At 45.8% G+C, this 25,392-nt stretch overlaps 1 protein-coding gene and 1 long non-coding RNA gene across 5 annotated transcripts in view; both read right to left on the reverse strand.

The window, feature by feature from the left end:
- Positions 1–25,392, reverse strand: part of ROR2 (receptor tyrosine kinase like orphan receptor 2) — a 172,523-nt gene that overhangs the window by 120,822 nt on the left and 26,309 nt on the right. The gene's annotated exons all lie outside the window — the stretch shown is intronic.
- LOC308597863 lies at positions 5,718–7,339 on the reverse strand. The gene is made up of 2 exons (XR_014013223.1): positions 7,222–7,339; positions 5,718–6,095 (listed from the first exon to the last, which is right to left on the reverse strand). It is a non-coding gene; the product is annotated as an uncharacterized lncRNA (long non-coding RNA).

Consider the following 25,392-nt stretch of genomic DNA (forward strand, 5'->3'; position numbering starts at 1 on the left):
ATAGCATGTCCATGACTACAGCCTGTCCCCCCCAAAAAAAATCACGCACCCACTGTTGCCTGGGGCTGCAATGGTGCAAAAATGTGGTTACAAAGCATGGATCCACAGGGATTCTCAGGATTTTTGCATTGGGTCACCCCAAATTCACCATCAGATCACATGTCTGTGGCCACAGCATGAAGCACAAAAATGATACGTCCACTGTTTCATTCAGAATATTTTTTCCCTTGTTTTCCTCCTCTAAAAACGATGTGCGTGTTATGGTCAGGTGCGTGTTATAGAGCGAAAAATACGGTAGCCACAGCAAATGCAGACATGAACCTCACACTCTTGCTTTTGTGGTTTCAGTGTAACATGGGAAAGGGACACTTGTGCCTCCATCCTTCAGGGAAATGCATAAAGCAGCCTATCTATCAACCACAAGACCACCGACAGCAAGGTTAAAGTTTACTGGGAAATGATATATAATGAATTGAAAAATATGCTTAAAATAACGTTTGAAAAACAACAACCCAGAAGCGTTCCTTTTGTGAATTATAGGGTCAGAACTACCCAAACTGTAGAGAAATTTATTCATGTATGCGACTACAGCAACAAGAATGTTACTTGCCCAAAAATGGAAAGAAGAAGAGGTCCCAGCGAAAGAAGAATGAATACAAAAACTTGTGGAATATGCAGAAATGGTGTAACTTACCAGAAAAATAAGAAATCAAGATGAACTTTTTCTAAAAGAATGGAAATGATTTATTGAATATTTACAAATAAACTGTAAACAGTTAAGAACATTGGCAGAATTGTTGTAATAACCTACAGTTTTATAAGAACATATATTTAAAGTAGATGAATACATGAGTATGTTAAGTTAATGTGGAATATGCAGAAAATATAAAAAATAAATTTAAGGAAGTGCAGAAAGACAAAGAGTAGATATATACCTGCCACACAGCAAAGACAGGTGCAATTCTTAGGGAAAGGCCATACTGCAGTGGTATAGCATCTGCTTTGAATGGAGGTCCAAGTCGCAAGGTAGGGCTGGGAACGGCCCCTGTCTGAAACCCTAGAGAGCCTCTCACACTGGAAGTCAGTGTACGGTAAAGGTAAAGGACCTCTGGACGGTTAAGTCCAGTCAAAGGCAACTCTGGGTTTGCGGAGCTCATCTCGTTTTCAGGCTGAGGGAGCTGGCGTTTGTCCACAGACAGCTTTCCAGGTCATGTGGCCAGCAGGACTAAACCGTTTCTGGCACAATGGGACACAGTCACGGAAACCAGAGCGCACGGAAACACCGTTTACCTTCCCGCCACAGTGGTACCTATTTATCTACTTGCACTGGTGTACTTTCGAACTGCTAGGTTGGCAGGAGCTGGGACAGAGCAACGGGAGCTCACTCCGTCACAGGGATTCAAACCGCCAACCTTCCGATCGGCAAGCCCAGGAGGCTCCGTGGTTTAGACCACACGCCACCTGTGTCCCAGGCAGTCAGTGTAGACATTACTGACAGTCTTCTTCTCTGTGGTGGCAACGTGCTTCAGGAATGCCCTATCCTCACGAGATGCAACTGGTACTGATCCTGTGCCAATTGAGGGCATAGCTTTTGCCCATGGGAGATTGATATGGTAAACCAGCTCTGAATTGACACATTGCTCTATCAGCCCATTTTTAATTGATTATTGGGTTTTTTTAAAAATCTCGTGTTCAGATTTTATTGCTATGATGTTTGGTTTGTCTCATAACCTGCTCTGGGATCATGGCAGATAAAGGCAGGATTCAAATTGAAATAAATTATTATTTGTTTGTTTAATTTCCATGTGGACCCCGCCCTTGTTGATTTAAATTTAATAAACAAACAAATGCTTCAAAAGCTGCTGGAACTCACGATGCCACCAAGAGCTTGTGAGGACTTAAGTTGTCACGATTCTTAAATATCTTAGTTCTTAAATAATGGAGCTACAGAACATCTAGGCATCTGCGTTCGTTCGATGTGGTGAGGGACCCAAAACCACAGCAGGGCAATCCGACATGCCCAATTGCATTTCAGGGGATGCTGTGTTTATTTGCTATTGGCTGTAGCACCAAGGGCTCTTTTAAAACAAAAATAAAGCATATCAGAAGCTGTGACCACATTTTTTTTAAAAAAAAAACCTTTAATATGCTCATTATTGTTAAGATCTTTTAAATGTAAACATTATCATTAGAAGACTTCAATAAGACTACTGCAATGCGCTGTACGTGGGGCTACCTTTGAAGGTGACCTGGAAACTACAATTAATCCAGAATGTGGCAGCTAGACTGGGGACTAGGAGTGACCGCAAAGACCATATAACACAGGTCCTGAAAGACTTACATTGGCTCCCAGTACGTTTCCGAGGACAATTCAAAGTGTTGGTGCTGACTTTTAAAGCCATAAACGGCCTCGGCCCAGTATACCTGAAGGAGCGTCTCCACCCCCATCGTTCAGCCCGAACTGAGGTCCAGCTCCAAGGGCCTTCATTGCAAGAAGTGAGGTTGCAGGGAACCAGGCAGAGGGCCTTCTAAAAGTCAGATAGTTGTTTATTTCCTTGATATCTGATGGGAGGGTGTTCCACAGGGCAGGCGCCACTACCAAGAAGGCCCTCTGCAGAAAATGGGAAAGCATGCTGTGGTGGGAAGGTGAAAGAGGCAGAGGAGGAAGCTGTTGGTATTGCTGCAGCAACTTGGATGAATCTTGTCTCTTCCCCAGCCCATACAAAACACCCAGCTTTCCTTACGTAAGCCTGAAAAGGAGGGAGTGAGGCACAGCTTGCCTGTGAAGGAGTGTTTTTGGAGGGGTGGAATATGGACTTCGTCCCATTTTTTTCATTCACTCAAGGAGGAAAAATGAGGGATCAGTGACTGTGCTTTATTTCCTTCTTAATTCCCCCCACCTTCATTTCTACTGGAGAAATTGTACAGGGTCTTTCTTTACTGTAGCAAAGGGTTGTCATTTACTCCGTACTGAATTCAATATACAGTATGGGCTCCAACTTCTCCTAACAATTTATAATGGGCTCTACCTCTAACCACCTTATACTGCAGATGTGCATCTTAGGTTAACAGTACAAAAGAATTTTAAATGTAGTTTATCACTTTTCATGTAAGTACTACAGTTTTAAACCATGGGTAGGCAGCCTAAGGCCCGGGGGCCGGATGCGGCCCAATCGCCTTCTAAATCCGGCCCACGGACGGTCCGGGAATCAGCGTGTTTTTACATGAGTAGAATGTGTGCTTTTATTTAAAATGCCTCTCTGGGTTATTTGTGGGGCATAGGAATTTGTTCATTTTTTTCTTCAAAATATAGTCCAGCCCCCCACAAGGTCTGAGGGACAGTGGACCGGCCCCCTGCTGAAAAAGTTTGCTGACCCCTGGCTTTAAACTGAAGTTAATCCAACAAGCAGAATTTTAAGTTTGTGACAGGAGTCTCTCCCCCCCCCTCCCCCAAATCCTTCAGACTGGGTTCCTCTCTTCTCCCGTATAAAACAAATGGAGCTGCAGGAGGTTTATAAGCCCTTTGCCAGACCTGATTTATTTTCTTAAATAGCTTGCAAATTTAGTAATTGAGTTCTTCAGGAATGTACCTCCTAACGGCACTTCCTGTAGTATTTAAAATCCCAGTTAAGCTTCCAAGCAGAATGCAAACATTCAATGCTGAGTGTGCAATAAGCTCCCATGTGCATAAAAGCATTGCTGATTAGAATTATCAGGTAAAATTATTCAATAAAGCCTTATCGATATGGTAAATGCCTGCATACAATAGCTACCTGTGTATTTTTCATCTTTGTTGGAAGCCGCCCAGAGTGGCTGGGGAAACCCAGCCAGATGGGCGGGGTACAAATAATAAATTATTATTATTATTACTGTTAAAGATATTACTTTTTATAGTAAGTGCAGTTCCACAGAACAGTTATGACCCCATGTTGAATCCCAAACTGCTAGGGATGTAAGAAGCGACTGTATTCTGCTCTGATCAGACCTCACCTGGAGTACTGTGTCCAGTTCTGGGCACCACAATTCAAGAAGGACACTGAAAAACTGGAACGTGTCCAGAGGAGGGCAACCAAAATGGTCAAAGGCCTGGAAACGATGCCTTATGAGGAACGGCTAAGGGAGCTGGGCATGTTTAGCCTGGAGAAGAGGAGGTTAAGGGGTGATATGATAGCCATGTTCAAAATTATAAAAGGATGTCACATAGAGGAGGGAGAAAGGTTGTTTTCTGCTGCTCCAGAGAAGCGGACACGGAGCAATGGATCCAAACTACAAGAAAGAAGATTCCACCTAAACATTAGGAAGAACTTCCTGACAGTAAGAACTGTTCGACAGTGGAATTTGCTGCCAAGGAGTGTGGTGGAGTCTCCTACTTTGGAGGTCTTTAAGCAGAGGCTTGACAACCATATGTCAGGAGTGCTCTGATGGTGTTTCCTGCTTGGCAGGGGGTTGGACTCGATGGCCCTTGTGGTCTCTTCCAACTCTATGATTCTATGATTCTATGAAATATTGCAAGCCAAAGGTCATGGCCAATCATGTGGATCAAAACCATCCAATAGAAACACTGCCAGAAAGGAGGTACCAAATCCAGCATCGCCTGAGCTCTGCGAGTGCGGCTTTCTTCTGACTGAAGTGCAGATGTTTGAGGACTGGGACATTTGCAGGGAAACCAAAATGCTTTTTTACAAAGCTATTGCACTACCAACCTTACTGTATGCTTGTGAAACATGGACCACTTCTAAACACCATCTCCAACTCCTCGAAAGATATCATCAACGGCGTCTCCACAAAAATTTACATGTCACTTGGGAAGACAGGCAAACTAATGCAAGTGTACTGGAAGAAGCAAAGATCACCAGTGTTGAAGCAATGATTCTTCAACATCAACTTCGTTGGACTGGTCATGTTGTGCGGATGCCTGAAGATCGTCTTCCAAAGCAGCTACTCCATTCCGAACTTAAAAATGGAAAGTGTAATACTGGTGGTCAACAAAAGAGGTTTAAAGACTCTCTCAAGGCAAATCTAAAATAATGTAGTATAAAAACCAACAACTGGGAAACACTGGCCTGCGAGCACTCCAATTGGAGAACAGCCTTTACCAAAGGTGTCATGGGCTTTGGAGATGCTTGAACTCAGGACATAAGGGAGAAAGGCGCTAAGAGGAAGGCACGCTTGGCAAACCCTCACCGTGATCAACTCCCACCTGGAAACCTCTGTCCCCACTGTGGAAGGAAGTGTGGATCCAGAATTGGCCTCCACAGTAACTTACAGACCCACAGTTAAGACCGTTTTTATGGAAGACAATCTTACTCGACTACAAGTGATCACCAAAGAAGAAAAAAACCAGCTTGGTTAGAGACATACATGTGATCAATCCCATTTATGTTGTTATAATAGCACTCCCTGCAGTAAAGTATGCTGTGAAAGCTCAGTGTCTGAGTAGGTACAAAGCCCAATATACTAGGTGCTCAATATATATTAGCCTGATTCTCCAGGTGCTCTCTTAGTCCAAATATTAAAGAGAAGGAAGCAATTATAAACAAATAATTCACTTATTGAGATTCTACCCCTCCCCAAATTGCCATTTTCATTTGTTCCATTGTCACATAATAGCAAAAAACTAGAGTGACATTCTCCCCCCCCACCGTAAACTGCCCTGAGACCCCCAGGTTAGGGTGGAATAATAATAATAATAATAATAATAATAATAATAATAATAATAATAATAATAATAATACTTTATTTTGGACAAAAACATTGTATTTAAAATTATTAAGGGGGAAATGTTTTTGATTTTTTTAAAGAACAATTTAATCCATGATTTAGAGCCAATTAATGCATAATGATGCTCAGTCCAAATCTGGTTTTTTTGTTTTTTTCCTTATTAGGCTCCCTTCATTCCGTCACCATTATACAAGGGCTGTGCTGTTACAGTGAAGAATTCTTTAATCACTTCTGACATGCATCCACTTTTCTACTTGGCTTGGCCCCAGCAAACATAGTCGTGCTCTACCTCACTTAATTTCTCTCCGCAGCCTTCCCTTTTCCTTTGGGTAACATACCTCATTTCAAAGGTTACAACTCGCCACGAGATTCATCTAGAGAGGAAGGACACAGCTGGCTCAGGAACAAGGTTTTTCTTGGATTCACACTGTGCTCAATATCTAAAGCAAAGAGGTACCAGGCTCAAGGCTTCCTGGAAAATTTCCCCTTTAACCTAAACACGCTTTTCTCTAACTATAGATGTTAAGGGGTCTTATTGTGGTCATTCAGCTGTTTGGGGGAAACACAGTGCACATACTCTGCAGAGACATGGGATGGGGAAATTTTCCCACTACTATGCTTTTTTCCATGGAAAAGTTTCCATTACTAAAATGCATTGCTTTCTAAAATTAAACAATACCAATGAACCTGAACAGTTTCAAAGCACAGTTAAAGAATAATATTTTCCTCTTCTTGAAGCCAGTGCAGGATAACACCACCCACATAGTGGTGTTCTAGTGCCCACTCGAGAAAGGGGGTAAGAATGGGGCATGCTGGCACCTCTCCACTGTTGCCAACCATGCCTTCCAGCCAGTGACAGAAACAAAGCTAATCGTCAAATGGCTTCTTATACGAAGGTTGCAGTGGCCACAACAGAACGTCTAGGCACCATTTCCCCCCCCCCTCCAGTGAAGTTTCTTGTTATGGTTATTATTAGTTTCATTTCTATGCTACTTTATATTTTAAAGGGGGGAAAACTCAAAGCACTCTACTACACATTAAAACATCAAATAAAACAATTCAGAATAAAACCAATGCAAGCTTAAAGGAAAATATTTTTCCTTTTTGCTTTCCCCATATCCATGTACCTACTTAATTTATATTGCTGCCCCATAACAGAAGTACTCTAGATAAAAAAAGGTAAAAGTAAGGGACCCCTGGATGGTTAAGTCCAGTCAAAGGTGACTATGGGGTTGCGGTGCTCATCTCACTTTCAGGCCGAGGAAGCCGCCGTTTGTCCACAGACAGCTTTCCAGGTCATGTGGCCAGCAGGACTAAACCGCTTCTGGTACAACAGAACACTGTGACGGAAACCAGAGTGCACAGAAACACCATTTATCTTCCCACTGCAGTGGTACCTATTTATCTATTTGCACTGGCATACTTTCTAACTGCTAGGTTGGCAAGAGCTGGGACAGAGCAACGGGAGCTCACCCCATCACAGGGATTCGAACCGCTTACCTTCTGATCAGCAAGCCCAAGCTCAATGGTTTAGACCACAGCACCACCCATGTCCCAAATAAACAAGCACACAATCACTGATAGGTCCACCCGCCATTGTGAGGCTCAAAGCAATGAAGATGATGCCTCCTCAGCTTTTGCCATTGGCTGTGGGTTTCTTGTGATGTCACAAAAGCACTTGGCAACTTTTTTCCAAGGGGAAAGCCCTTTTCTGTTTCCAGCAGGACACACCTGGCAATGGATGTGACATTCAGCACTGCCCAGGTTTCTTCCACTTGGAGGAAGCAAACTGGTGAATGGAAGGAGGCAATCCTCTGGCAGTGGGATGCTAGGGAGCGATAATAAGGCATGTTTGCTTGCTTGAAGGCTGCTGGTATCCATGGTTGGAAGCTGGCTGATGTCCTATGATGGACCTAAGAGAAGTTGGCAGATGTTGGTGAATGGAAGCTAGTGGCTTTTGGATTTGGAAGTTGGTGGAGGCTACAAGGCTAAAGCAAACTGGTTTTTGTGAATGTTGGCTGATGGAAGTTCACCTTTGGAAGACAGTCTACAGAAGCCAGTGGATATTTGTGGACTGAAGCCAGGGCACGAATGTGAATGGATATCATGTTTTTGGATGTCGGCTGGAATATGTGTGAGTACATGGGATGTTTCAAATGTGGTTGAGGCGGAATGGTGTTTGCATGTTCACGAATGTGATGTGTGAAAGAATAGATGAAACCCATGGGAAGAGGGATATAGGTTTCAGAGAATAAGGAAATCATGTTTGGGACTGAGCATGAGGGTCATCTAGCCCAACCCCTTACAACGCAGGAATCTTTTGCCAAATTTGGGACTCAGCACATGACCCTGATCCTATCATTTCTGTTACTTCTTTCCTCTCATGTTCTTTAAGGTTTTTTAATAGCAACCCTGAAATTAAGAGCCTCATATATTTTGTTTTCATGTTGTAATGTTGTGAACTGGCCTGTGATCTTTGGATGAAGGGCAGTATTCAAATTTTAATAGCAGTAATTGTAGTAATAGTAGTAAACTTGCACTGGAGCTGGGACAGAGCAACGGGAGCTCACCCCATCGCGGGGATTCGAACTGCCAACCTTCTGATAGGCAAGCCAGGGTGGAGCAGTGGTTAGAGTGTTGGACTAGGACCTGCGATGTCTGGGTGACTTTGGAGTCAGTCACAATCTCCTTACCTATTTCACAGAGTCCTTGTAGGGATTAACTGAGCAGGGGGATTCTTTAATAAAAATTATTTTTTTAAAAACCCGATCTGTAGAAAACACAACCTGAAGAAAGAGACAATGTGTGTACTTTTGTAAACAAGGAAAATCTTTAATAAAAATTATTTAAAAAACAAAAACTGAGGAGCGGGGTGAACCATGTACTCCTTGGAGAAAAATGTGGGATATAAACACAGTAAATAAGCTCTTCTGCATAAGGAAGCTGGTGAGGGCACCCAAATGAAAATGTCCGTCACCAACCTGGCATCCAGAGTTCTCCACATAGAACCTGCGCCAGTAGCAAAATGCGCCTGGCTAATTTCTAACACTGGCCTTCCCACCACCCCCAGATTAGGCATTAGTGTGAAAAGTTCCTATATGAGCTCCTGTGTGCACTCAGGGACTTTGAAACAATTGAGTGTTTCCAAATATGTGGAGCAGCTCTATACACATAGGCCCTATTCACAGCAGTGCTGAAGGAGCAGGCGGCAACAACAACAGCAACAACATCAATAACAACAATAATAAATTATACCCTGCCCATCTGGCTGGGTTTCCCCAGGCACTCTGGGTGGCTCCCAACAGAATATTAAAAACACGATAAAACATCAAACATTAAAAACTTCCCTAAATAGGGCTGCCTTCAGATGTCTTCTAAGAGTCAGGTAGCTGTTTATTTCCTTGACACCTGATGTGAGGGCATTTCACAGGGCAGATGCCACTACCGAGAAGGCCCTCTCTCGCAGTGAGGAAACCAGCAGAAGGCCCTCGGCGCTGGACCTCAGTGTGCAGGCTGAGCAATGGGGGTGGAGATGCTCCTGTATTGGGCCAAGGCCATTTAGGGCAGGCATCCCCAAACTCAGCCCTCCAGCTGTTTTGGCACTACAACTCCCATCATCCCTAGCTAACAGGACCAGTGGTCAGAAGAAGAAGAAGAAGAAGAAGAGTTTGGATTTGATATCCCGCCTTTCACTTCCTTTAAGGAGTCTCAAAGTGGCTAACATTCTCCTTTCCCTTCCTCCCCCACAACAAACACTCTGTGAGGTGAGTGGGGCTGAGAGACTTCAAAGAAGTGTGACTGGCCCAAGGTCACCCAGCAGCTGCATGTGGAGGAGCGGAGACGCGAACCCGGTTCTCCAGATTACAAGACTACCACTCTTAACCACTACACCACACTGGCTCTCCACACTGGGAGTTGTAGTCCCAAAACAGCTGGAGGGCTGAGTTTGGGGATGCCTGGTTTAGGGCTCTAAAGGTCAGCACCAACACTTTGAATTGTGCTTCCAGCAGACGCAACCTCCCTCTGCAATGCATACACACTGTGAGAAACATGAACACACCCCTAATGAGTACAGGATCCAGGGCTAAGTTCAGGGACGTCCAAGCTGAGGGGCAGGGAACCTCTGGCCTTCCAGATCTTTTTGAACTGCAACTTCCATCATCAGTGACCATTAGCCATGCTAACTGGGGAAGATTGGAGTTACAGTTGAAAAACATCTGGCAGGTCACCGGTTCCTCACCCTCAAAGTGAAGCGCTCAATAAATACTGAACTGGAAGTTATGTTCGCACTTAGTTAAGTATAAAACAAAAACAGAAAAACCCCTACTTTAAAACACATACACTCCTCTAATATGTCCCTGCAGAATCATATTATTTCTAGAATAGCCACCAGCTCATGCTCTGCAAACCATTTGATCAGACAGTTGCTCTCTAAAACCAGCAACTTGACAAGACACCCAAAATAGTAAGGTGACCAGAATAACTTTCCCCAGAACTATTTTCTATTGGCAAAGTGTTCACATGTGATGTTTTAAAATTTAACAGATGTTCACTGTTCTGCTAGATTTATGATATCCACACTGCATTTTGTTTTGGACACAGATAATCTAATTCTCATATCTTGATCATCAAGCTTCTTATGTAAACGTCTATATATTTTACCTTTTAAATATTCTGGTGTATAATCGTGTTAGTCTTTTAGATTACTTACTGTCAATTTCTGTCCTGTCCTCACATTAAGGGCATGGAAGGTACAGCAATAATAATAATAATAATAATAATAATAATAATAATAATAATAATAATAATAATAATAATAATAGATAAGTTGCATACTTAAAGCTGGACAAAGGTCCTGGAATTTAGTTCCAGATCTACTTTTAATTTTAAGAGCCAGCAGTGCGGTTTGCTATGCTGTAGTTAAAATGAAACCTGTCTCTTTGGAACAGACTTCCTTTGTCCCAGATACTGTCTCTCCAAGGCTTAGCAATTCTAAGCCTTTCCTTCCCAATTGCCACTAGCTCTTCCACACACTAAGACCCTACAGGAATATTCTGTAAATAAACTGGCACTGCATATGGGACAGGTAGCATTTCTGAAAATACTAGTTGGATTTCAGCCTCCCACTGAGTATTCTAAATATTTTTTCAAGGGATACTCAACTACATTTTCCCGAAGTGTCGCCTATCAAGAAAATTAATGACATTTTCCTTGCCTGTTGCAGAGGTTGCAGGTTACACTGCGGTCAACGTGACATTACGACTGTGCCTGACTGGGTGCCAATCTATATAAATCAACAGAATCAAGTAGTAAAGCTTCTCCTGGATTGTACAAGACCAGGAACAGTCTCACCATCTGAATGGTCCTTGAGAGACAATGTACACATCTAGCACAATAACAGAATACGGTGGCACCTCGGGTTACATACGCTTCAGGTTACACACTCTGCTAACCCAGAAATAGTACCTTGGGTTAAGAACTTTGCTTCAGGGTGAGAACAGAAATTGTGCTCCGGCGGCACAGCAGCAGCAGGAGGCCCCATTAGCTAAAGTGGTGCTTCAGGTTAAGAACAATTTCAGGTTAAGAACGGACATCCAGACCAAATTAAGTACTTAACCCAAGGTACCACTGTACCAGCTCAGGACTGCAATACCTCAAGGACCGCTTCTTCACGTATGAACCTACTTAGACCCTGAGATCATCATCTGAGGCCCTTCTTCATTTGCCTCCTCCTCCTCCAGAGGTCCGGAGGGTGGCAACACGAGAACGGGACCTTCTCTGCAGTGGCTCCCTGCCTATGGAATGCTCTCCCCAGGGAAATTCGCCTGGTACCTTCATTATACACCTTTAGGCGCCAGGCAAAAATCTTCCTTTTTAACCAGGCCTTTGGTTGATCTGATTGACATCCTATGCCCTTTTAGAATGTGGTTCTTTTTTTGGGGGGGGTTTAATTGGGTTATTGTTTTTAGTTTGATTTTATATGTTGTGGTCTTGTTTGTGAACTGCCCTGAGACCTCCGGGTATAGGGCGGTCTATAAATTGAATAAATAAATAAATAGTAGAAAATTTTCATGTAGAAAAGGCAGGCTAACCTCCTCACATGCTAGCTTTTGAAATACTGGGAAAATTCTGAATGGGGAACAGCCCATGAAACTCTATTATGTCACTATTCTGCTGCATTAGTTTCAAGTCCCTAAGCCTGTAGCCTTCCATAAATCGCAGGAATACAATTCTCATAATACCTGACCATAAAGGTAAAGGACCCCTGGATGGGTAAGTCCAGTCAAAGGTGACTATGGGGTTGTGACACAGATGTCACTTCGGGCCGAGGGAGCTGGTGTTTGTCCACAGACAGCTTTCCAGGTCATGTGGCCAGCAGGACTAAACCGCTTTTGGAGCAATGGAACACCACAGCAGAAACTAGAGCGCCATTTACCTTCCTGCTGCAGTGGTACCTATTTATCTACATACACTGGTGTGCTTTCAAACTGCTAGTTTGGCAAGAGCTGCGGCAGAGCAATGGGAGCTTATCCCATTGCGGGGATTCGAACCGCTTACCTTCCGATCAGCAAGCCCAAGCTCAGTGGTTTAGACCACAGCACCACTGATGTCCCAAATAAACAAGCACACAATCACTGATAGGTCCACCTGCCATTGTGAGGCTCAAAGCAATGAAGATGATGCCTCCCCAGCTGTTGCCATTGGCTGTGGGTTTCTTGTGATGTCACAAAAGCACTGGGCAACTGAGTGGATATAAAGGCAGGCCAAGGGGAAAGCCCTTTTCTGTTTCCAGCAGGACACACCTGGCAATGGATGTGACATTCAGCACTGCCCAGGTTTCTTCCACTTGGAGAAGGCAAAGTGGTGAATGGAAGGAGGCAATCCTCTGGCAGTGGGATGCTAGGGAGCAATAATAAGGCAACTTTGCTTGCTTGAAGGCTGCTGGTATCTGTGATTAGAAGCTGGTGGACATCTCATGATGGACCTAAGAGAAGCTGGCAGATGTTGGTGGATGGAAGCCAGTAGCTTTTGGATTCGGAAGTCGGTGGAGGCTACAAGGCTAAAGCAGACTGATGTTTGTGGATGTCGGCTGATGGAAGTTCACCTTTGGAAGACAGTGATTGCAGCCAGGGCACGAATGTGAATGGATTTCATGTTTCTGGATGTCGGCTGGTATATGTTTGTGTGAGTAAATGGGAGGTTTCAAACGTGGTTGAGGCAGAATGGTGTTTGCATGTGCACAAATGTGATGTGTGAAAGGTAGATATTCATAAATAGATGGAGCCCTTGGGAGGGGGGGTATTGGTTTCATAGCATCAGAGAATCAGGGAATCGAGTTTGGGAGGGACCATGAGGGTCATCTAGCCCATCCCCTTTCAATGCAGGAATCTTTTGCCAAATGTGGGGCTCAAACCCACTGGCGTGCTTCTGAACTGCTAGGTTGGCAGGAGCTGGGACAGAGCAAGGGGAGCTCACTCCGTCGCAGAGATTCGAACCGCTGACCTTCTGATCAGCAAGCCCAAGAGACTCAGTGGTTTAGACCACAGCTCCACCCGCGTCCCTACCTAACCATAGGCTATGCTGGCTGATATGAATTGAAGTCCAGCAGTACCCAGAGGACCGTATAGATTCTCCATCCCTACTCTAAAGATCAAACTTACCATTAAGTGAATTCCCTACCCCTGGAGATATGCCTAGGTCTGAGAAGGTATAACTTCATTGCTTGCAATTAAGGATCCTATTCACAGGGTCACAGAGAACCACTTTATTTTGCACAGAATAAAATTTTGGAGATTTATTCCCGATTCAGACATCTAAAATACACAAAGTTCTCCATGTAACTGAATCCCCGCATTCATTCCTGAGTTGGGGAGAAATAATAATAAAAAATCTTTACAAATGAAAAGTTAAAAACAACAATGGAACAAAACCCTTTCAAAATGAAGGCACAGAAAGTAGACAGTTAACAGAAATGGACACAACAGTCAGATGACTTTGCCATTTTTCTCCATAACTGATTGTGCAGCAAGGTGCAGAGCAATAAGTGAAAAATATCCTCAAGCAAAAGGTTATCAACTTGACATGTTTTTCCTGTCATATTTTTAATCCCTCTAGGACAACACTGCATTGGATTATTCATCAGAAGAATCTTAGAGGTTATTCTTTCCCTCTTACAAAAGATATATTGTTTCTGTATCTTTATTTTCTATACACTAGCACTGATATGTAAACATTTTTGTTTTAAAAACGGATTTGTTAGTTAATACAGTGGTGCCTCGCAAGACGAAATTAATTCGTTCCGCAAGTCTCTTCATCTTGCGGTTTTTTCGTCTTGCGATGCACGGTTTCCCATAGGAATGCATTGAAAATCAATTAATGCGTTCCTAGGGAAACCACCTTCAGGCCAGGTCCGGGGACAGTCTGTCCCCGGACCTCTTCTGAAGGCTGGGGGGGGGGACAAGGGCTTTTCTTCCCACCCCCAGCATTTTAAAAAACCCTGGGACAGCGGAGGACTTCTCCGCTGTCCGGGGCGAGCTTAAAATGCTGGCGGGCGGCATTTTAAAATCGCCCCGGACAGCGGAGGACTTCTCCGCTGTCCGGGGCGATTTAAAAGCCCCTGGGAAGGCAGGCAGGGGGGACAAAGACTTTCGCCCCCTGCCCGCCTTCAGAAGGTGTTCCCGCCCCCCGCCCCACTTCGGAACAGCTTTCCGAAGTGGGGAGGCGGGGCCAGGTGTCCCCGCCCCCCCTCCCCACTTCGGAACAGCTTTCCGAAGTGGGGAGGCGGGGCCAGGTGTCCCCGCCCCCCTCCCCACTTCGGAACAGCTTTCCGAAGTGGGGCGGCGGGGCCAGGTGTCCCCGCCCCCCCTCCCCACTTCGGAACAGCTTTCCGAAGTGGGGCGGCTGGGCCAGGTGTCCCCGCCCCCCCTTCCCACTTCGGAACAGCTTTCCGAAGTGGGGCGGATGGGGCAGCTGTTCCCGCCCCCCCTCCCCCCTTCGGAACAGCGTTCCGAAGTGGGGCGGATGGGGCAGCTGTTCCCGTCCCCCCTCCCCACTTCGGAACAGCGTTCCGAAGTGAGGCGGATGGGGCAGCTGTTCCCGCCCCCCCTCCCCCCTTCGGAACAGCGTTCAGAAGTGGGGCGGATGGGGCAGCTGTTCCCGCCCCCCCGCCCCCCTTCGGAACAGCGTTCCGAAGTGGGGCGGATGGGGCAGCTGTTCCCGCCCCCCTCCCCCCTTCGGAACAGCGTTCCGAAGTGGGGCGGATGGGGCAGCTGTTCCCGCCCCCCCTCCCCCCTTCGGAACAGCGTTCCGAAGTGGGGCGGCTGGGGCAGATGTTCCCGCCCCCCGCTTCGGAACAGCGTTTTAAAATGCTGGGGGTCGGCAGCGAATGCTCCCGACCCCCAGCATTTTAAAATCTCCCCAGGACAGGGGGAGATTTTAAAATGCTGGGGGTCGGCAGCGCTTCGCTCCCGACCCCCAGCATTTTAAGATCTCCCCGGGACACGGGGAGATTTTAAAATGCTGGGGGTCGGCAGCGAACGCTTCGCTCCCGCCCGCCAGCATTTTAAGATCGCCGGGGCAGGCGGGGGGAAGGCAGGCGGGGGGGAGCAAAGACTTTTGCCCCCCGCCGGCCTTCAGAAGAGGTCCTCTTCTGAAGGCCGGCTGTGGGCGAAAGTCTTTGCTCCCGACCGCCAGCATTTCCCTATGGGCTTTCGTCTTGCGATGCAAGCCCATAGGGAAATTCGTCTTGCGAAGCGCCTCCAAAACAGAAAACCCTTTCGTCTTGCGGGTTTTCCGTCTTGCGAGGCATTCGTCTTGCGGGGTACCACTGTAAATTCCTCAGAAAGGATTGGCATAGTTTCTACCACTAAAATAAAATACAGTGGTACCTCGGTTTTCGTACGTAATCCATTCCACAAGACCATTCAACTTCCAAAACCTTTGAAAACCGAGGCGCAAAGGGCAGTCTGCAAATTCAATGGAGAAAATTGGGGGGGGGGGCTCAGTGGAAGCCATTTGGCTTCCAAAGAGTGTTCAAAAACAGAAGCATTTACTTCCGAGTTTTCAGCGTTCAAAAACCGAAACGTTCAGCTTCTGAGACTTTCGACAACCGAGGTACCACTGTATGCTTCAAAGTTCTAGTCCTGAAACACTGTTTCACAGTCCTGAGACACAGTTCCTAATACAGCTACAGTTCCCCTTGCTGGATTGGGGCAATAATATAATTTCTACAAACGCAAAGAACAGCTAGTGTGATATCCAACCACATACTCAGAGTAGGACCCCCAACCCCATAACAAATTATTTTAATGTGTCTACTCCAAATACCACCACTAAAACACTGTTGTTCCTAGCTTTATTGTTTTCAGCAGTTTAACTCGTCTACGGAACTATTTTTGGTTAAGAGCTATACCTGGGTGGCGCTGTGGGTTAAACCACAGAGCCTAGGACTTGCCGATCAGAAGGTCAGTGGTTCGAATCCCTACAACGGGGTGAGCTCCCATTGCTCGGTCCCTGCTCCTGCCAACCTAGCAGTTCGAAAGCACGTCAAAGTGCAAGTAGATAAATAGGTACCGCTCTGGCAGGAAGGTAAACGGCGTTTCCGTGCGCTGCTCTGGTTCGCCAGAAACAGCTTAGTCATGCTGGCCACATGACCCGGAAGATGTACGCCGGCTCCCTCAGCCAGTAAAGCGAGATGAGCACCGCAACCCCAGAGTCGGCCACAACTGGACCTAATGGTCAGGGGTCCCTTTACCCCTTTACCTATACCTGCTAGGTGGGGGATCAGATTGCCAAGAATCCACCACCGAGAGACGCAAACTCTCTGCTATCACAGAATTACCCTTGGCAATGGTATAGCTAAGCCTTCAAAAGAGAGTGTGCAAATTATGAGATATCCCTCCCAATTGAAATCAATGGACAACCCAGATGACTTATCTCCCCAATTCCTCCTCGATCCCCACAGCCACAACAAAGGATAAAACTCTGGATAACTTTTGCAGACTGTCTTGGCCAAGCTATAGAAATTCCAGCCAGATAACTCAAATTTTAAGATGCAAAACTTTGGGGCTCATCACTGTAAAGATATTAAGGTAGAACGAAGTGAGGACTTGTGGGTGGGAATCTTTATACAAAACATGCAGGGAGAGCGCTAAATGAATAAACATTATCACACCACCATTTAAATCCTCCAAGGACTACAACTCCTCTGTTGCAAATTGGGCTGCCAGAAGCACCCCCCCCCAAAAAAAAAAGCCAGGTAGGGGGCTTATCAGGGAGACCATCGAAACAGGACCCTTGTACCCCCTCCATACTTCTTCCTCACAAAATTGTCCTATTCTTTCTTCTTTCAGGTTACTAATGTCTTATTTTGTGTATATTTCCAGTATTCTGTAAGCCACTTTGAGGAGTGCATTTTAATCCCACATGAGAGTACTGTGTTATTTTAAAATTTCCAGAACAATAATTAAAACATTATGTCCACAACAATGCCAGAAAATTAGCATGCCAAATATTTCCCTGCATGCCGACTGAGCTGTGAAAGGAGCTAAATGGTAAGCAAAAAAATCTATATCTTCCAGCCTGTCTATTAAATGGTTCTAGTGATTCATTACAGTGCTCATCTGAAGAAGTAATTTGTAATTCTGAAAAGCTTGTGTTCGGGCATATTTTCACTTGGGAGATAGGGGATCATTCACTTGTGTTTCCATTTATTTTAATTCTAGACTCCAGCAGGACCCAAGTAATATTCACATAAAATAAGGCTCCTGAAATGGCATAGAAGATATCCCACATGAAATAGCTCTGGCCGCCCACCATTTTGTGCTGTGGCAATTTATGCAATAATAAAACGTACTCTCGAGGTCTGTGAGTTGAATGTCACATATGAAATGCAGCTGATGGTACAACTAGAACAGACATTTCCATCTTGGGTGGTCTGTCACACCAGCTTTTTAGCAGATCGAGCTCTGAGTGACCAGACCAGAGGACTACACCGTGTAGTCTATGGGTTATACAGAAAAAGGCCTCAAATCACATGGAAGAGCACATGGGCTTTCTACAGAATACTGCTGGGTTAGCCAAAATGTGGAATATTATGGCGTAGGACTCAAGTTCACAATGTGGTTTATTGGACCCTGGTAATTAGGCAGATTAATCTGAAACTGAAGACAAAGCTTTCCAACTCAACTTTATAGAGCATATAATTTTACTATTAGCCCTTTCCTCTTGTATATTATTCAAATCAGATAAAACAAGACTATGTAACTACTTGGTACAATTCATGTTTTAAAAAGAAAACTGTCAGGGCTTAATCTCTGCGAATCTTAACATTTTACAAATGTAGTCTTAACATTTCTTCCTGTGTAACTTGTTTCTTTTGCAATGTTACCTACACAAAAATCTGTGTCCCTTAGGCAGTAGTTATAAGTTAGGAAATGTAAGTAATAATGAAAAACAACATCAAGAATCCAATATAGTTTTTCCAGGGATGCATTTATTAAAAGATTTATACACCATCCTTCAGCAGAGCTTATAGAGGATGATTTGTTTTGTAGTATGCGCTCCTAACAATACAAGCCTATACATGCACATGTTTACTCAGAAGTAAGGCCGACTGAGTTCAGTTAAGGTTCACTTTCAGGAAAGTGTGCAGAGGATTGCAGTCTAAAATGCAGCAAGTTTCCATCACTTTAATAGAGAAAAGTAAGAAACCAGGACTGAACTAAATATAATTATCTCTACATAACTCCTCTCCCAGTTTTACATGTAGTGCTTTTTAACATCCCAAGAGAAGTACCTACATATATTTATGAAAGACATAACCATGGAATCAGTTGAAAAAGTAGCTGGCATTACAGTTTTTAAATTTATTACAGACAATGGAAACATTCCAATGACCATCTTGCAAGATCCTATCGTGAATACTTTGCTGAACATATGGAATAGTATTATAGGATGGACTTCTACAATTCCCAGACCGGTTTCGTGGCTGACAAAAAAATGAATGGAGACTAATTTCCCAATGGGAATGAGAACATCTATCTTCCCTGACTTAGGAGGCAAATAGGTTGGACACACATATTAAACTGTTTCAGGAGGAGGAAAAACAGTAAAAACCCATCACAGTCCATTTCTCAAATAGGTACATTTTGAAAAAGTGTAATTGCTTAGTGTACAGTCCACCAAGAACTTCTGGAAGTCTTCCTGAAATGAGAGAGAGATTTGTTTCCTTGACACTTGCATAGAAAAACTTCCTAGTAAGGTAAGGTAAAGCAGTGTTTCCCAACTGGTGTTCCGCGGCACACTAGTGTGCCGCGAGATGTTGCCTGGTGTGCCGCGAGATGTTGCCTGGAGGGAGGCGGGCGAGTCCAAAAAAGGTTGGGAAACACTGACTTAAGTTTCTCTTTCAAAAAGGAAACGTGGGTTAAAGCGGCGACGACGCCCCCCACTCACTTTCCTGCTCTGGCTTCCCTAACAGTTTTCCGAGTTGCGTCACTGGATCCAGCCCCCTTTTCCACAGGTGACACGGGGCTGGAGGGAGGGAAAGAGGGCTTTAAGTCGCGCACAAAGGCAGCCTCCTAGAAGCGCTCTGGGCCGGCGCCGTTTCGCCGAAGGCGCCGGAGGACCCCCACCCTCAGCTCCTTCAGAAAGGAAGCCCCGCCCCTCGGCTCCCTACGAGGCCAGCCACTGCACGCACACGCCGGCTCGTCATCAGCTCCGTCTGTTTCCAACCCCCCTGCTCGCCTTTGCGCGAGCTCAGTCGGGTCCCTCAGCCGACCCCCCTGCTCGCCTTTGCGTGAGCTCAGTCGGGTCCCTCTCTTTGCCGCCTCTTCCTTCTTCCCCGGATCTCACTCCGGTTTGGGGCCTCCCCCGCCGCCACCACCACAACAGCCGCCGCCGCCTCAGCTGGGCCCATGCCTGCCGGGAGCGGCGGCGGCAGCAGCAGCAGCAGCGCCCCGGCGCCCTTCCCTCACGGCGGCGACCCGGCCCTGAACGAGCAGGAGAAGGAGCTCAAGCGGCGCCTCAAGCGGCTCTACCCGGCCGTGGACGAGCAGGAGACACCGCTGCCGCGCTCCTGGAGCCCGAAGGACAAATTCAGCTACATCGGCCTCTCGCAGAACAACCTGCGCGTCCACTACAAAGGTAGAGGGATGGAGGGAGGGTGAGGCCGAGGCCATCGCCATCCCCAGGCCCCGTCCGCCTCTTCCTCTGAAAGGCAGGCTGAGAAACTCCCAGGGAAGCTCTGAACGTCTCCCCCGAAACTGTCGGGAGGCTTCGGTTGTTGCCTTTCTCCGCCGAGGTCGGTGGACCCCGAGCCTAGGCTTCCTTCCCGCACCCCGCTTTCCGAAGACCGCACACCAGTTGGGCCAGTACATATTCCCCTCCCGTGACTGGAGCGGAATAGCCCTTTCTCTTCTTCCCCAACCCTTGTCGTTGGAGGAGTCCCTCAGTCCCTCGCTTTGCTGCCTCCTCCCCCCCCACCCCCAAAGCTTGGAGGTTCCCCGGCAAGGGGGAGGGAAAAAAATTGAAACTTACACTTTCGTGCGTCCCTCCCGGCGTGACGCTGCGCGCTGACGTCACGGGGCTGTAATGGTGGTGTGCCTCGAGATTTTTTTCATCAAACAAGTGTGCCTTTGCCCCAAAAAGGTTGGGAAACACTGAGGTAAAGGACCCCTGGATGGTTACATCCAGTTCAGGGTGACTATGGGGTTGTGGCACTCATCTTGCTTTCAGGCCAAGGAAGCCGGTGTTTGTCCACAGACAGTTTTCCGGGTCATGTGGCCAGCAGGAGTAAACCACTTCTGGCACAATGGGACACAGTGACGGAAACCAGAGCGCACGGAAATGCTGTTAACCTTCCCGTCACAGTGGTACCTATTTATCTACTTGGACTGGCATGCTTTCGAACTGCTAGATTGGCAGGAGCTGGGACAGAGCAACGGGAGCTCACTCCGTCACAGGGATTCAAACCGCCAACCTTCCGATCAGCAAGCCCAAGAAACTCAGTGGTTTAGACCACAGCGCCACCCACGTCCCAGAGACTTCCTAGTACATTGTGTTCATTAATACTTGGTGAACAATAGATTTGATAAGAACTACACTGCTCCTGATTCACAGTTCAGTCCCTAACAGCTCAGTGATTGTGCCTGGCTACTCAGAAGCAAGCCCTACTATATTCAATGGGACTTCTTTTAGGGAAGTGTGCCTAGGGTTGCAGCCTTAGTCATTATACTATGTCTCTCTCTATATATAAACAACTGGGGTCTTGCTAATCCCCCTGCCATTCCCCTACATCAGAGGTCAGCAAGCTTTTTCAGCCATGGGCCAGCCCACCTTCCCTCAGACCATATGGTGCGCCAGACTATTTTTTTTGGGGGGGGGGGAATGAATGAATTTGTATGCCCCACAAATAACCCAGAGATGCATTTTTAATAAATGCACACTTTCTACTCATGTAAAAACACCGGGCAGGCCCCACAAATAACCCAGAGATGCATTTTAAATAAAAGGACACATTCTACTCATATAAAAACACACTGATTCCTGGACCGTCCGTGGGCCGGATTGAGAAGGCGATTGGGCCACATCTGGCCCCCGGGCCTTAGGTTGCCTACCCCTGCCCTACATTAAACGCCATGGGGGCTTCCCCTTCATTCTCCAGGCAACTGTTAAACCACCTTTTTACCTTCCCAACCCTGTTTTTGAAGCCACTTTCTTTTAATTCAGCAGCCCTAATTCACTGGTTTTAAGCAACAGCAAAAGTTTGAGGGCCGAGTTTGCCTATGCCTGTCCTAACACATCTTTTGTATTACCAATTTTTTCCTTAAATTCTTTTTTAACTTGTTTAACTTCCCTAAGTCTTCAAGTACCAGTTTTTTAAAAAAAACAACACAAAAGTTAGCCAGTGGTTAAGAAAGTGTTCGCCGCAAGTATGCTGAGAGAGAGACTAGCTTAAGTTCTGGCCTGATAATTAAGTTGCAGAAAGAGGCACAGGTAATCGAGGCAACCTAACTGCCGTATTATAATTTAATGAGCCTTCAACTAATATTAGAGTATGAAAGAACAGATACTACATTCCTGCCATTCTAACCTGTCTACAGCTTCCAGTAGAGAAAAGTGTGGACGAGGATACAGGGCCCCTCTTCATGAAAACAAATTTCATTAGTAAGTTTCAGAGCAAGTTAAATGTTCAGATGACATGCCTGACATTTAAAATGTTAGCTGAAAAAACACTTTTTATCCTGAAAGGAAGAGAGACAGAGAGAAACCAGATGGCAAGGGAGGAAAATCAAACAACACAAGGGTTATTCAATTGCATTCGCATGGAACTGGCTGCAAAAAGAGCTCCAGCCGAACCTTTCAAGCACAAAAACTTGGGAGTGCATACATGTATTTCCCAGGACATTTCCATGCATGGGATGGGAAGCCAGATATGTGAATAGCACACCCCCACAAGATCCATATGAATCCCCAACAACCAAGCAAAACAGCAGGATCTCGAGAGCTACAAACAATTTGTTTGCCAGAAACCGTTTGTCTGGTGGGCGAGGTTTGTAGCAACAACCTCTGGGACCAACAAAAAGGCACTTCTTTAAGCATCCGTGCTTGTGGGACACAAAATTGTGCATGGTGACCAAAATACAACAGGCCCATAGCTCTGGCATGCTCTCTCACAGATGATATTCCGGCTTTCTTCTGTGACTGTTTAGGCTTTTGTCTTTTCAATATCATTATTTTTAAAGCAAGTTCCTATTTAGCTCTTTTATTGATGGGGACAGAAGGTAAAAATCTGCAGGCAGCACTCCACCCAATATCTCACAAAGTAATAACTCTCAGTATTCAGTCAATAAGTACAAAAGCGTTCAGGTAATCATTAAGCACTTGCACACTTCACATTTTATTTTTAAGGGTGCTAAGGTATTTAATAAATTAACCTTTAACCTATTATACTACTATAATCTGGATTGTGCCACACAGGTTCCCAAATTGTGGACTGCAGTGTACTATAAATAATCATGTGCCTTCCAGATAAATATTTAAAGGTGCACACTTTGAAAACTACAAAATACATCTCTTAACAAACCTTCCTGGAATTACTTCCCTCTGTTTCCCTGCCACAAACACATACCTATATCTACTATTATTTCTGGTTGTTTGTTTGAAGTATTAGTTAAAGAGGCATGTATTTAAAATATTACTAATATTTTAAAAAATTACCATGGTGAAATTACATATGATATTAATTGTGTGAATGCAATGAACATGCACATTTTAAAAATGTAAATACTACTTTGCATTTATTTATATATTTATATACCACTTTTCAGCCCAAAGCAATGGACAGCATATTGCAACAAAATACACAGTAGAGTGCAATCCAATGTCAATCCATCAAAACAAGGTGAAACATCAAAATCACAACATAGGAGGACCACAAAATGGCAGCCATGGGAGGACGAGCTGTATCACAATTTCAGGAGGCAGAAAGCAATTAGTTCAATGCTTCCCCCCATTCTGAAGTCCAGAAAGCTGTGCTCTCCTCCCACCCAAGCTGTTGTTTCCAACTGAAACCAGTGAAATCTTCCCTCCAAGAGCAAGTAAGAACTTTGCAGGGGGGGATTTTGTGCGGACCACAGCAGCGGATGAGGTTAAATTTTCCCTTCCCACCCCACTGTGGTCCAGATCCTGCTTAAAACTCCCTGTGGCTACAATTTCTGCTTATAAATGAGCTTAAAACGCCAAAAGCAAAGTAGTCACACCACTTATTGCTGTGTAATAACCTACCTGCTGCAATTCCAAGTGATGCAGAATACAGCTGTGCCTTGGAAGTCAAACGGAATCCGTTCGGGAAGTCCGTTCGACTTCCAAAACGTTTGGAAACCAAAGCGCGGCTTCTGATTGGCTGCAGGAAGCCCAATACGAACCCGCGGAACCTGCGTCAGACGTTTGGGTTCCAAAAGAGTGTTCGAAATACTCCCAGGTTTCGATCGTTCGGGAGCCAATTTGTTCAGGAGCCAAGGCGTTTGATATCCAAGGTACAACTGTACAACAGTTCATGTTACCAAACATCCCCACCCCTGCCAAATTCTATAAATATAGCCCAACATCTGTTACCAAGATACTATGACACGTCTAGCATATTCATAATCTGCAACCAGAAGTAAGAAAGGGAAGTAAAGAATTATGCACTTTTATTACACTACTAGTCATGACAGCTATATGTTGTCTCCAGTATCAGGCATGCTGTGCCTCTGAATATTATTGTTGGAGAAGACAGCTTGGAGTCTTGCTTGTGGGTCACCCCCATTTTATTCTCACATTAAACTTGTGAAGTAGAGGAGGTTTAGAATTGGTCGCTGACCCACAGACATTTCTTCATGGCTTCATGTCTGAGTATTTTAACCAAAGTAGTACTAATCCTAGATAAACAGTCTAACCCAGGGTGCAAGGTAAAAAGTTAAAGGTAAAGGACCCCTGGACGGTTAAGTCCAGTCTAAGGCGACTATGGGGTTGCAGCACTCATCTCGCTTTCAGGCCAAGGGAGGCGGCGTTTAACCACAGACAGCTTTCCCGGTCATGTGGCCAGCAGGACTAAACTGCTTCTGGCACAACGGAACACCGTGACAGAAACCAGAGTGCACAGAAACACAGTTTACCTTCCCGCCTCAGCGGTACCTATTTACCGTATTTTTCGCCCTATAGGATGCACTTTTCCCCCTCCAAAAATGAAGGGGAAATCTGGGTGAGTCCTATGGGGCGATTGCAGGTTTTTGCTGAAGCTTGGAGCTCGCTCTCCAGGCTTCAGGAACACATCCGCAGCCTAGACAGCCCTACGGGAGGTCCCGGCAAGGCTCCCCACGCTGCGGATAGCAGCCTGCCGCCCGGCGGGCAGGGCGCCCTGAAGCAGAGCGCCCCCCTCGCCAGGCAGACATCCGCAGCGTGGGGAGCCTTGCCGGAGTTCCCGGCAAGGCTCCCCACGCTACGGATAGCAGCCTGCCGCCCGGCGCGAGGGGCGCCCTGAAGCAGAGCGCCCCCCTCGCCAGGCAGACATCCGCAGCGTGGGGAGCCTTGCCGGACTTCCCGGCAAGGCTCCCCACGCTGCAGATAGCAGCCGGCCGGCCGGCAGGGGGAGGGGCGCCCTGATGCAGAGCGCCCCTCGCGCAGGGCAGACATCGGCCAGCCCCACAAGCTCGGGGGACAGCAGGGAGGCGCAGCGCTGCCATCCCGCTGTTCCTCGTCCTGGTTCTGTTTCCCCGACCTGCTTTTGGGGGGGAAATAAAGGGAATTTTTCCCCCTTTATTTCCCCCCCAAAAACTAGGTGCGTCCTATGGGACGGAGCGTCCTATGGGGCGAAAAATACGGTATCTACTTTTACTGGTGTGCTTTTAAGAATAATAATAATAAATTTTATTTATACCCCGCCCTCCCCAGCCAAGACCGGGCTCAGGGTGGCTAACAACCAATATAAAAACAAATTGATTGAAGTACAACTTAAAAACAATTAAAATACAACATTAAAACATTAAAATGCAGCCACATTTCAATGGAAACTCAAATAAAAAACTTTTTGGGGATGAAAACATCAGGTCTTCACCAAGGCTAACTAACCAGACTGGTCCTACATGGGCCAGAAAAAAGCCAGGGAAGTCCCCAAATAGCAGTTCCATCACA

The sequence above is a fragment of the Podarcis bocagei genome (assembly GCF_964188305.1).
Source record: "Podarcis bocagei genome assembly, chromosome: 11".
NCBI classification, from domain to species: Eukaryota; Metazoa; Chordata; class Lepidosauria; order Squamata; family Lacertidae; genus Podarcis; species Podarcis bocagei.